The sequence below is a fragment of the Lolium rigidum genome, chromosome 4, assembly GCF_022539505.1.
Source record: "Lolium rigidum isolate FL_2022 chromosome 4, APGP_CSIRO_Lrig_0.1, whole genome shotgun sequence".
Taxonomy (NCBI): domain Eukaryota; kingdom Viridiplantae; phylum Streptophyta; class Magnoliopsida; order Poales; family Poaceae; genus Lolium; species Lolium rigidum.
In genome coordinates, this window is record NC_061511.1 from 150,583,890 (window position 1) to 150,596,427 (window position 12,538).

A 12,538-nucleotide genomic window follows, 5' to 3' on the forward strand; every position below is an offset into this window, starting at 1 on the left:
CCGCCCGTGACCTCGTTCATCTGATCAGCTGGCTTGGAAGCCCTTTTTTTAGCTGGAGACGGCGATTTGCTGGCTGTGTGTTGGCTCAAACTTTAAATTCGTAAACTTATTCGAATTTTTATGCTTTTGTTTGAGTTTTCAATTCAAATCATCTATTGAGGTTGTCGTATGGGGCGCGCCGGTGTGGGAGCAGCTCCCCCAAATGGAGGATGATGTGCCGACGTGCCCCATACGACAGTGCTGGCGCCCTGGCGGCGATTATTTGGGAGGCGCCGGCGGAGATGCTCTTAGAGAGGCTCCCAATCATCTTCTCTTTAGCCTATGAGTGAACTACCATCCTCTCCAAAATATTGGTTAGAGAGGCTTAGAGCATCGTCCCCCAAAGGTTTTTTTGGGCGCGCCGAACATTTTTTCGGTCCAGTCGCGTGACCCAAAGCCCCCTTCCGCCGGCGCGGCCCAATACGCTGCCCAACGCCCTGATGACCCACAAGTATAGGGGATCGCAACAGTCTTCGAGGAAAGTAAAACCCAAATTTATTGATTCGACACAAGGGGAGGTAAAGAATACTTATAAGCCTTAACAACTGAGTTGTCAATTCAGCTGCACCTGGAAAAGCACTAGTAACAGGGGTGATGTGAAAGTAGCAGTGATATGAGAGCAATAGTAATAGTAACACAGCAGCAGTAATAGTAGTATGAGAGCAATGGCACCAGAAAATAGTTGATACTACTTCCAATGTCATATAGAACGAGTATATGATGATGAAAGATGGACCGGGGTTCCCAGCTATCTACACTAGTGGTAACTCTCCAATAACAAGTGTTGGGTGAACAAATTACAGTTGGGCAATTGATAGGATTGAAATAGCATTAAGACATAACATCAAGATTATTAATCATGTAGGCATGTTTTCCATTTATAGTCATACGTGCTCGCAATGAGAAACTTGTATAACATCTTTTGTCCTACCAGCCGGTGGCAGCGGGGCCTCAAGGGAATCTACTGGCAATTAAGGTACTCCTTTTAATAGAGCACCGGAGCAAAGCATTAACACTTGGTGAAAACATGTGATCCTCATACCTAAGCCTTCCCCTCCAGGTTATCCCAGATTGCTCTGTCACTCGGGGCCTCGGGTTCCGGACATAGACATGTGCAAACAACTTGTAGATACAATCTAAGCAATAAGTATAGAGCTTAAATCTAAGATCATGCCACTCGGGCCCTAGTGACAAGCATTAAACACAACAAGATTGCAGCAACAATAACTTCACAAACTTTGTAGATAGACTAATCATAATGTAACAATCCATCGGATCCCGACAAACACAACACCGATTACATCAAATGAATCTCAATCATGTAAGGCAGCTCATGAGATCATTGTATTGAAGTACATGGGGGAGAGAATACCAACTAGCTACAACTAGAACCCGTAGTCCATGGGGGAACTACTCACGGAGCATGATGGAGGCGGTGGTGTTGATGGAGATGGCTTCCGGGGGCACTTCCCCGTCCCGGCAGGGTGCCGGAACAGAGACTTCTGTCCCCGAAACGGAGTTTCGCGATGGTGGCGGCGCCCCTGGAGTCTTTCTGGAGTTTCGTCAATTCGTATCGCGTTTTTAGGTCGAAAGGGGTCTTATAGGCGAAGAGGCGGCGCTAGGAGGTGCCTGGGGCCTCCTCACCATAGGCTGGCGCGGCCAGGCCTGGGGCCGCGCCGCCTTATGGTGTGGTGGCCCTCTGGCCCGCCTCCGACTCTCCTTCGGTGTTCTGGGGTCTTCCGGGAAAAATAAGATACTGGGTCTTTGTTTCGTCGAATTCCGAGAATATTGCTCGAACAGCCTTTCTGGAACCAAAAACAGCAGAAAACAGGAACTGATACTTCGGCATCTTGTTAATAGGTTAGTTCCGGAAAACGCATAAAAACATTATAAAGTGCGAGCAAAACATGTAGGTAATGTCATAAAACAAGCATGGAACATCAGAAATTATAGATACGTTGGAGACGTATCAAGCATCCCCAAGCTTAGTTCCTACTCGCTCTCGAGTAGGTAAACGATAAAAAGAATAATTTCTGTAGTGACATGCTACTTACATAACCTTGATCATACTATTGTAAAGCATATGAGATGAATGCAGTGACTCAAGGCAATGATCTATAGTTGCTAACAAATAGATAACATATAGCAAAACTTTTCATGAATAGTACTTTCAAGACAAGCATCAAAAGTCTTGAATAAGAGTTAACTCATAAAGCAATAGATTCAAAGTAAAAGCATCGAAGCAACACAAAGGAAGATATAAGTTTCAGCAGTTGCTTTCAACTTTCAATATGCATATCTCATGGATAATTGTCAACACAAAGTAGAATAATAAGTGCAATAAGCAAATATGTAAGAATCAATGCACAGTTGACACAAGTGGTTGCTTTTAAGATGGAAGGAAGTAGGTAAACTGACTCAACATAAAGTAAAAGAAAGGCCCTTCGCAGAGGGAAGCAGGGATTAAATCATGTGCTAGAGCTTTTTAAGTTTTGAAATCATATAGAGAGCATAAAAGTAAAGTTTTGAGAGGTGTTTGTTGTTGTCAACGAATGGTAGTGGGCACTCTAACCCCCTTGCCAAACAGTACTTTCAAAGAGCGGCTCCCATGAAGGATGTTATCTCTACCAAGCAAGGTAGATCATCCCTCTTCTCTTTTGTTTACACATGTATTTTAGTTTTATTTATGGTTGACACTCCTCCCAACCTTTTGCTTACACAAGCCATGACTAACCGAATCCTCGGGTGCCTTCCAACATTCACATACCATGAAGGAGTGTCTATTTGAAAAATTAAGTTGCTTACTGATGAATCAGGGCAAAACATGTGAAGAGAATTATTAATGAAAGTCAATTAATTGGGGCTGGGAACCCCGCTGCCAGCTCTTTTTGCAAAATTATTGGATAAGCGGATGAAGCCACTAGTCCATTGGTGAAAGCTGCCTAACAAGATTAAAAGATAAAACACCACATACTTCCTCATGAGCTATAAAACATTGACACAAATAAGGAGTAATAAAGTTTTGAATTGTTTAAAGGTATCACATGAAGTATTTACTTGGAATGGCGAGAAAATACCACATAGTAGGTAGGTATGGTGGACACACATGGCATAGGTTTTGGCTCAAGGTTTTGGATGCACGAGAAGCATTTCCTCTCGAGTACAAGGCTTTGGCTAGCAAGGTTGTTTGAAGCAAACACAAGTATGAACCGGTACAACAGAAACTTACATAAGAACATATTGCAAGCATTATAAAACTCTACACTGTCTTCCTTGTTGCTCAAACACAATTACCAGAAAATATCTAGACCTTAGAGAGACCAATCATGCAAACCAATTTGAACAAGCTCTACGGTATTTCTCCACTAATAGGTTTAAACTACATGATGCAAGAGCTTAATCATGATCTACTTGAGAGCTCAAAACAATTGTCAAGTATCAAATTATCCAAGACAATATGAAGCATTTTCTGTTTCCAACCAAATAGCAATAAGTGCAATAGCTTCCAACTTTTGTCATTGAACATTAAAAGTAAAACGAAGAACACCGGTGTTCATATGAAAAAGCGGAGCGTGTATCTCTCCCACACAAGGATTGCTAGGATCCGATTTTATTCAAACATAAACAAAAATAAAAACACACAGACGCTCCAAGTAAAGAACATAAGATGTGACCGAATAAAAATATAGTTTCAATAGAAGAAACCTGATAAGTTGATGAAGAAGGGGATGCCTTGGACATCCCCAAGCTTAGACTCTTGAGTCTTCTTGAAATATGCAGGGATGAACCACGGGGGCATCCCCAAGCTTAGACTTTTCACTATTCTTAATCATATATCCTCCTCCTCTCTTGACCCTTGAAAACTTCCTCCACACCAAACTTCTCGTAAACTTCATTAGAGGGGTTAGTACTCAAAAAAAAAACTTTAATCCACCTTGGCCCTGTAGTGACACATTGCAAGAACTCAATAAAACATTAGCTACAGCTCTCCACGTCTAGAAAGCCTCACTTAAAGTCCACAAGAGACAATACAAAAAACAGAGACAGAGTCTGTCAAAACAGAACAGCCAGTAAACACGAATTTGTAAGAGGTACTTCCGTTGCTCAAATCAGAAAACTCAAAACTAATGAAAGTTGCTTACATATCTGAGGATCACTCACGTAAATTGGCAGATTTTTCTGAGTTACCTACAGAGAATCATACCTAGATTCGTGACAGCAAGAAATCTGTTTCTGCGCAGAAATCCAAATCTAGCATCAATCTTCTATTAGAGACTTCACTTGGCACAACATTGCAATAAAATAAAGATAAGGAGAGGTTGCTACAGTAGTAACAACTTCCAAAACACAACAAAACAGTAGCAAAATAAAGACATGGGTTATCTCTCAAGAAGTGCTTTCTTTATAGCCATTAAGATGGGCTCATCAATTTTAATGATGCACTCGCAAGAAATAAGAGTTGAAGCAAAAGAGAGCATCAAGAAGCAAATTCAAAACACATTTAAGTCTAACCCACTTTCTATGCATAGGAATCTTGTACACAAATAAATTCATGAAGAACAAAGTGACAAGCATAAGAAGGTAAAACAAGAGTAACTTCAAAATTTTAAGCATATAGATAGGTGTTTTAGTGCCATGCAAATTTCTACAACCATATTTTTCTCTCTCATAATAATTTTCAGTAGCTTCATGAACAAACTCAACAACATAACTATCACATACAGCATGCTTTTCATGATTCACAAACACATAATTTTTATCAAGCTCAGAAATAATAGGATCAATACTTTCAAACCCACTTTTATCAATAATGTAACAAGATGATTGATCATTCTCAAAAGATATGGGACTCATAGATAAAGTCAAGAACTCTCCAATCCCATTTTCATTAGTAGTACAATTAATAGTATCAAGTAACATAGGACCATCATCTAGAGATTTATCATAAACATTTGCCAAGCAAAACTCTTTAGTACCATGCATTCCGACATCAGGCACAAACAAAGCATTATCATAAGATTTATCAAAATATCATGCATTATCATAGATAACAGTAGCATAATTATTCTCACAAATTTTACTCATAGGGAATATTTCAAGAGAATCCACATGAACATAACATTCATCCTTCTTTGGTAAGCATGGAGGACAATCAAATAGTGTAAGAGATAAAGAGTTACTCTCATTAGAAGGTTGGCATGGGTAGCTAATCCATTCTTCCTCCTTTTGTTCATCACTCTCCTCTTCTTTTTCATCCAATGAGCTTTCAGGTTCATCAATCTCCTCCTCTTCTTCCACTGGTTCCTGCAAATTGTGAGTGCATTCTTGTGCATTAATGAGTCTCTCTTTATAATCAATGATATAAGGATTATCACTGTAGCTTTCTATGCAAAAATTAAGGATAGAAGAGACATAATCTTTAAGGTCCTTACAAACAGCACAAGTTTCATAATTTCTAGCAATGAAGGATTCGATCTCAGAAGCTCCCATAAACAAAAAAAACTGTTCTACTTCTTCGAACCCAAAATGAATATAGCTATTCCAATTATAGTTCTTAATTAAAACTTCCTCACTAAAGCCACATTGAAATTTAAGATGTTTAGTATCCTGTTTAGAGCAACAGTTTATATCATGGCGTTTAAGCAAGATTTTAGCAATTGCATTCAATTTTTCTATCACAGCACTCATAACTTTACCCGTTCTTGATTCTCTATAATTATTATATAATTCTATAAGCTCCATATAGGTTTTAGGTTCTCCCATAATAGCAGTTTTTAATTTTTAGGTTTTTCAAAATTTTATGGATTTTCGGATATATAGGGAAAATAAAACAAGACAAAAACAAACTAGGCAAAAGTAAACTAAGCAAAATAATACTAGATAGAAATAAACTAAGCACAAACAAACTAGACAAAAGTAAACTAAGCAAAACAAAATAAAATAAAACAAGAGAGAGAGGTAGAGTGTACTCCCCGGGTGAACTTATGAGTAGAGCTATGCCTCCCGGCAACGGCGCCGTGAAAATAGTCTTGATGACCCACAAGTATAGGGGATCGCAACGAGTCTTCGAGGGAAGTAAAACCCAAATTTATTGATTCGACACAAGGGGAGGTAAAGAATACTTATAAGCCTTAACAACTGAGTTGTCAATTCAGCTGCACCTGGAAAAGCACTAGTAACATGGGTGATGTGAAAGTAGTAGTGATATGAGAGCAATAGTAATAATAACAAGTGTTGGGTGAACAAATTACAGTTGGGCAATTGATAGGATTGAAATAGAATTAAGACAGAACATCAAGATTATTAATCATGTAGGCATGTTTTCCATATATAGTCATACGTGCTCGCAATGAGAAACTTGTATAACATCTTTTGTCCTACCAGCCGGTGGCAACCGGGCCTCAAGGGAATCTATTGGCAATTAAGGTACTCCTTTTAATAGAGCACCGGAGCAAAGCATTAACACTTGGTGAAAACATGTGATCCTCATACCTAAGCCTTCCCCTCCAGTTATCCCGATTCTTCTGTCACTCGGGGCCTCGGGTTCCGGACATAGACATGTGCAAACAACTTGTAGATACAATCTAAGCAATAAGTATAGAGCTTAAATCTAAGATCATGCCACTCGGGCCCTAGTGACAAGCATTAAACACAACAAGATTGCAAGCAACAATAACTTCACAAACTTTATAGATAGACTAATCATAATGTAACAATCCATCGGATCCCGACAAACACAACACCGATTACATCGGATGAATCTCAATCATGTAAGGCGGCTCATGAGATCATTGTATTGAAGTACATGGGGAGAGAATACCAACTAGCTACAGCTAGAACCCGTAGTCCATGGGGGAACTACTCACGGAGCATGATGGAGGCGGTGGCGTTGATGGAGATGGCTTCCGGGGGCACTTCCCCGTCCCGGCAGGGTGCCGGAACAGAGACTTCTGTCCCCCGAAACGGAGTTTCGCGATGGTGGCGGCGCCTCTGGAGTCTTTCTGGAGTTTCGTCAATTCGTATCGCGTTTTTAGGTCGAAAGGGGTCTTATAGGTGAAGAGGCGGCGTAGGGAGGTGCCTGGGGCCTCCTCACTATAGGCTGGCGCGGCCAGGCCTGGGGCCGCGCCGCCTTATGGTGTGGTGGCCCTCTGGCCCGCCTCCGACTCTCCTTCGGTGTTCTGGGGTCTTCCGGGGAAAATAAGATACTTGGGTCTTTGTTTTGTCGAATTCCGAGAATATTGCCCGAACAGCCTTTACGGAACCAAAAACAGCAGAAAACAGGAACTGGCACTTCGGCATCTTGTTAATAGGTTAGTTCCGGAAAACGCATAAAAACATTATAAAGTGCGAGCAAAACATGTAGGTAATGTCATAAAACAAGCATGGAACATCAGAAATTATAGATATGTTGGAGACGTATCACGCCCCGAGGCCGTCCCCGCTCCACAGGGGACGCTTCATGAAGCGTGTCGGACAGAGCAAGAAACCAGGTTGGGAATGGCGGCCCCAACACGTCATTGACACACGAACGACGCCCAACCGTTCGCCTACCTCGCGACGGAATTATTATTGGCGCGCAACGACGATGCAGTTGTCGGGAAATGGAACCGCCGGAGTGGCAACCACGTCAATCAACGCGCGAACCACTGGAATGGAGCGCGAACTCCGCGGAAGAGCAACCGTAACCCTCTTTGATATCTGCGCGCTACCATTCATCCCCGCTCAATAAGACCCCTACATATGCGCATTTAGATCTCCAATCGGCTGGCGCCCTGCATCTCTACGACTGAGCAACCTCTCCTCTCTGACCATGAGCAACCTCTCTTTGCCACCAGACTCAGATAGCGAGGCGAAGCCGCCGGGATGGCACCATTGGTGGAAAAGAACTGCCACGCCTAGCAGCTCTAGTTCCCTATCGACGGACGGCCAGGAGGAGGAGGGGGAGGCCATCGCCGATGACGGCCAGGAGGAGGGGGAGGCGTCCCAAACACTCGATCTGACGCTGTTTGGGGGCCGCTTTGGGGGACGCGGCTGGAGATGCTCTTAGAGAGGCTCCCAATTCTGCCGAGCTCCAAGGGACTAATGGGAATGGGTCCAGGGTCACCGGATCCGGTGGCCGTGAGCCCATCGGGCGACGTCTATGCTATTGTATAAAATATTGGTTAGTGATTTTTTTATGTTGCTTGTGTCCTTCCGATGTGCCGGAGCCTCCTTTTCCGCTTGCTACGAACACATGGCCGATATGCTGTAACAAATCTGGGTATTTGCAGCAAAAGTTGTGTTCATGTTGTAAGAGTTTTTATGCCGTTGCAACTGTTTGTCTCAATATTGCATATGTGATAGTTCTTCTTGATGAATTTTGGTTAAATATTACCTAGATTATTCCCTATGTAAGATCTTTCTGTTTGGAGAACTCTACTTCTTTGATTGATCTTTTGTTTACAATTCTCCATCTTGGGTCTTTTGCCTGCAATTCTATCAACTGTCTTTTCTCCATTTTAGAATTCTATTCTTGGTTTGACGATCTCTTTGTCGGGAATTCTACGCAAGGTCTGTTCCCCGCAAACTCTATCGAGTTGGTATTTCCCGCCTTGTGTGAGAGAGTTGTATCCCCCGATTTCCCCACCGTGTTTATCGTGTCCCCTCCCCACACACACACACCCTCGACCCTCAATTCCACCTCCGAAGGTCAATCCGTATGATCGGGACAAAGCCCGTGGCTTAGCCCACATCAATACCAGTACTGCTCTTGTCTAGATAATTTGTCAGGTCTAGAGTCCACTAAAAGCCCCAGGGGTTGTCGATTTTCTGGCACAATTCTTTCAGAGGAACTGGAGTACGTTGAAAGATGACAGTATAAAAGAAATTTAAGATTTTCTTGCAAAAGGCCATACGCTGAAAGGAATTAACGACAGTGTGGTTATTCTATCTAAAAAAAACCTGAGATCGCTTTCCCTGACAATAATGGAAACCAAAAGTAGGTTTTGAGGAGGAATGGGTTTCAGAGATCTTTAGTTGTTCAACCAAGATTTGCTAGCTTGACAGGCTTGGAGATAAATCGCTTTCTCTGGCAATTTGTGCGCTAGAATTCTAAAAGCTAAATACTAACTGCTTTTTTTTTGAGAAACTATCCTGTTGGTGAGTTGGAGGACAGAATTTTCTATATAAAATGCATCTCCGGATGGCAAAGAACATGGATTCGATCTTTCGAAGAAAGAAATTGTTTGGCAAGGTTGTAACGACCAAAAAGTTCGTATATGGAGGGACGACAGTTGGATTCTGAGAGGTGAAGTTAGTAGGATCTTCACATATTAGCGCATCAGGTGGGTGGCTGGCATAGTGGCATTATAGATCATGACGATAAAATAAAAGCTGGCAAGAGGATACTGCTCGTAAGATTTTCATGGCCCATGATGCGGAGGAAGTCCTCAGTATTTGGCTACCTAATACTGAGACTGAAGATTTTGTTTCCTGGCACTTTGCAAAGAATGAAACATTTTAGTCCGGAGTGCTTATAAACTAGCGCTGGATGGGGAGATGGTAATGCAGACTGCAGACAAACTCAAGCAATAGTTTTTTTTTCGAGGATACACCATGAAAAGGTGTATCAATCGCATAGAAGGAAGCTAAAGAAGGCAAAGTTGATGCTGCCCACAAGGGGGAGCAGCTCCCACGCACGCCTACTCTCCTAGCTGCCACGGGAGAAGACTAGGATCAAGAAAAACGAAAAGAGTGTCACGGAAGAGTTTGGCAAGCCGCCACCTATCAAACTCCGTACTAATCATGTCTCTAATGGTGAGGTGCGCCGCCGCCACTCCGTTGAAGACCACATCGTTTCGGTGTCTCCAAATACACCAGAACACTAGGATGATCGCGGTCCACATGTCCCCCCTATGGGCTGCCGGGCAGGTACGCGAGGACCACCACTCCAGAAGGTCAGAGTCCGCCGTAGGGAGCCAGTCTTCCTTGCCCCAACAACGAAGGGCCCAAAGCCAGACCTGACGCGACACCACACAACCAAGGAGCAGATGCTGCAGGGACTCCGGCTCCTGGTCGCACAGAGGACAGGCCGGCGGGCGAGGCAGGCCACGTCTCTGAAGTTTATCAGCCGTCCAACAACGGTTCTTCGCGGCGAGCCACGCAAAGAACTTGCAACTGTAGGGGGCCCGGGAAAGCCAGATCTCATCGGAGATAGGAGCCCTCACCTGTCCCGCAAAGAAGGCTCCGTAGGCCGACTTGGTGGTGTAGCAACCGTCAGGCGACCATCTCCACGGGGGCAGATCCTCTCGCTCAGGGTCCAAATGGAAGTTGGCCAGCCTTTGCCAGAGTAAGAAAAACTCTGGGAGAGCCTCGGCGCTCATATCGGGGCCACAATCGCGAAGCCACTAGCCCGATAGGCCCTCCTTCACCGAGCATGCCACTTTGGCACCATCAATCCAGCGATCCGTCCAGAATCTCGCCCGGTCACCATTGCCCACCGTGTAACAGATAGCAGCATCCGAGATCGCCATGCAGAGGCTGGGGAGTTGAATGTTGAACTCCGCCCAAGCCTTTGACGGGTCCACCTTTTGAAGCCACGCCCACCGACAACAAAGAGCAAGGTTGAGGAGGCGGAGGTTTGGAATACCTAGGCCCCCAAGTTGCTTTGGGGAAGCCACTTTGTCCCACGCGACCAAGCAGTGACCGCCTGAGATCTCCCGACGCCCTTTCGAAAGGAAGGCGCGACAAATCTTCAACAACGCCTCAATGACCTTCGGAGGGATGTCCAGCGACATCATGGTGTGAACCGGGATCGCCGAGAGAGTAGACCAGAATGGTCCTGCCTCCGCGGGTGAGACGGTTGGCGCACCACGGCTGCAGCCTATTGGCCGCACTATCCACCACGGGCTGTAGCTGTGCCGTAGTCACCTTTCTAAGCCCAAGGGGGAGTCCCAAGTACTTGAAAGGGAAAGAGGCCACCTCTCAGCCTAGGATAGAGCTGGCCAGGTCCACTTGCTCCTGAGAGCAGCGAATGGGGTGAAGCAAGCACTTGGCCATGTTCGTGCGCAGGTCCGATGCCACCCCAAAGTCCTCCACGATCTGAGCGCAGGTTAGGAGATCCAACCTGGTGGGTCTGATGAAGGTGACCACATCGTCGGCATACATCGAGGTGCGTGATACGTCTCAAAAGTATCTATAATTTCTTATGTTCTATGCTAGTTTTATGACAATACTCACATGTTTTACATACACTTTACATCATTTTGATGCATTTTCCGGCACTAACCTATTAACAAGATGCCGAAGCGCCAGTTCCTGTTTTCTGCTGTTTTTGGTTTCAGAAATCTTACACAGGAAATATTCTCGGAATTGGATGAAACAAAAGCCCAGGGTCTAATTTTCCACGGATCTTTCTAGAACACCGAAGGAGAGACGGAGAGGGGCCAAGATGGCCCCACACCCTAGGGCGGCGCGACCAAGGAGGGGGGCGCGCCAGCCTGTGGGGTGGGCCCCTCGACCGCCTCCTGACTCTGCCCTTTCGCCTCTTTATTCACTCCGTCGCGAAAACCCTAGTACCGAGAGCAACGATACGGAAAAAGTTCCAGAGACGCCGTCGCCGCCAATCCCATCTCGGGGGATTCAGGAGATCACCTCCGGCACCCTGCCGGAGAGGGGATTCATCACCGGAGGACTCTACATCATCATGCCCGCCTCCGGATTGATGCGTGATTAGTTCATCTTTGGACTATGGGTCCATAGCAGTAGCTAGATGGTTGTCTTCTCCTCTTGTGCTATCATGTTTAGATCTTGTGAGCTGCCTATCATGATCAATATCGTCTATTTGTAATGCTACATGTTGTGTTTGTTGGGATCCGATGAATATGGAATACTATGTCAAGTTGATTATTGATCTATCATATATGTGTTGTTTATGATCTTGCATGCTCTCCGTTGCTAGTAGAGGCTCTGGTCAAGTTGATACTTGTAACTCCAAGAGGGAGTATTTATGCTCGATAGTGGGTTCATGCCTCCATTGAATGCAGGACGATGTGACGAAAGTTCTAACGTTGTGGATGTGTAGTTGCCACTAGGGATAAAACATCAATGCTTTCTCTAAGGATATTTGTGTTAATTACATTACGCACCATACTTAATGCAATTGTCTGTTGTTTGCAACTTAATACTGGAAGGGGTGCGGATGCTAACCCGAAGGTGGACTTTTTAGGCATAGATGCATGCTGGATAGCGGTCTATGTACTTTGTCGTAATGCCCTAAGTAAATCTCATAGTAGTCATCATGATATGTATGTGCATTGTTATGCCCTGTCTATTTGTCAATTGCCCAACTGTAATTTGTTCACCCAACATGCTATTTATCTTATTGGAGAGACACCACTAGTAAACTGTGGACCCCGGTCCATTCTTTTACATCTGAAATACAATCAACTGCAATCTCGTTCTCTCGTTGTTCTTCACAAGCAAACATCATTCTCCACACCATACGTTTAATCCTTTGTTT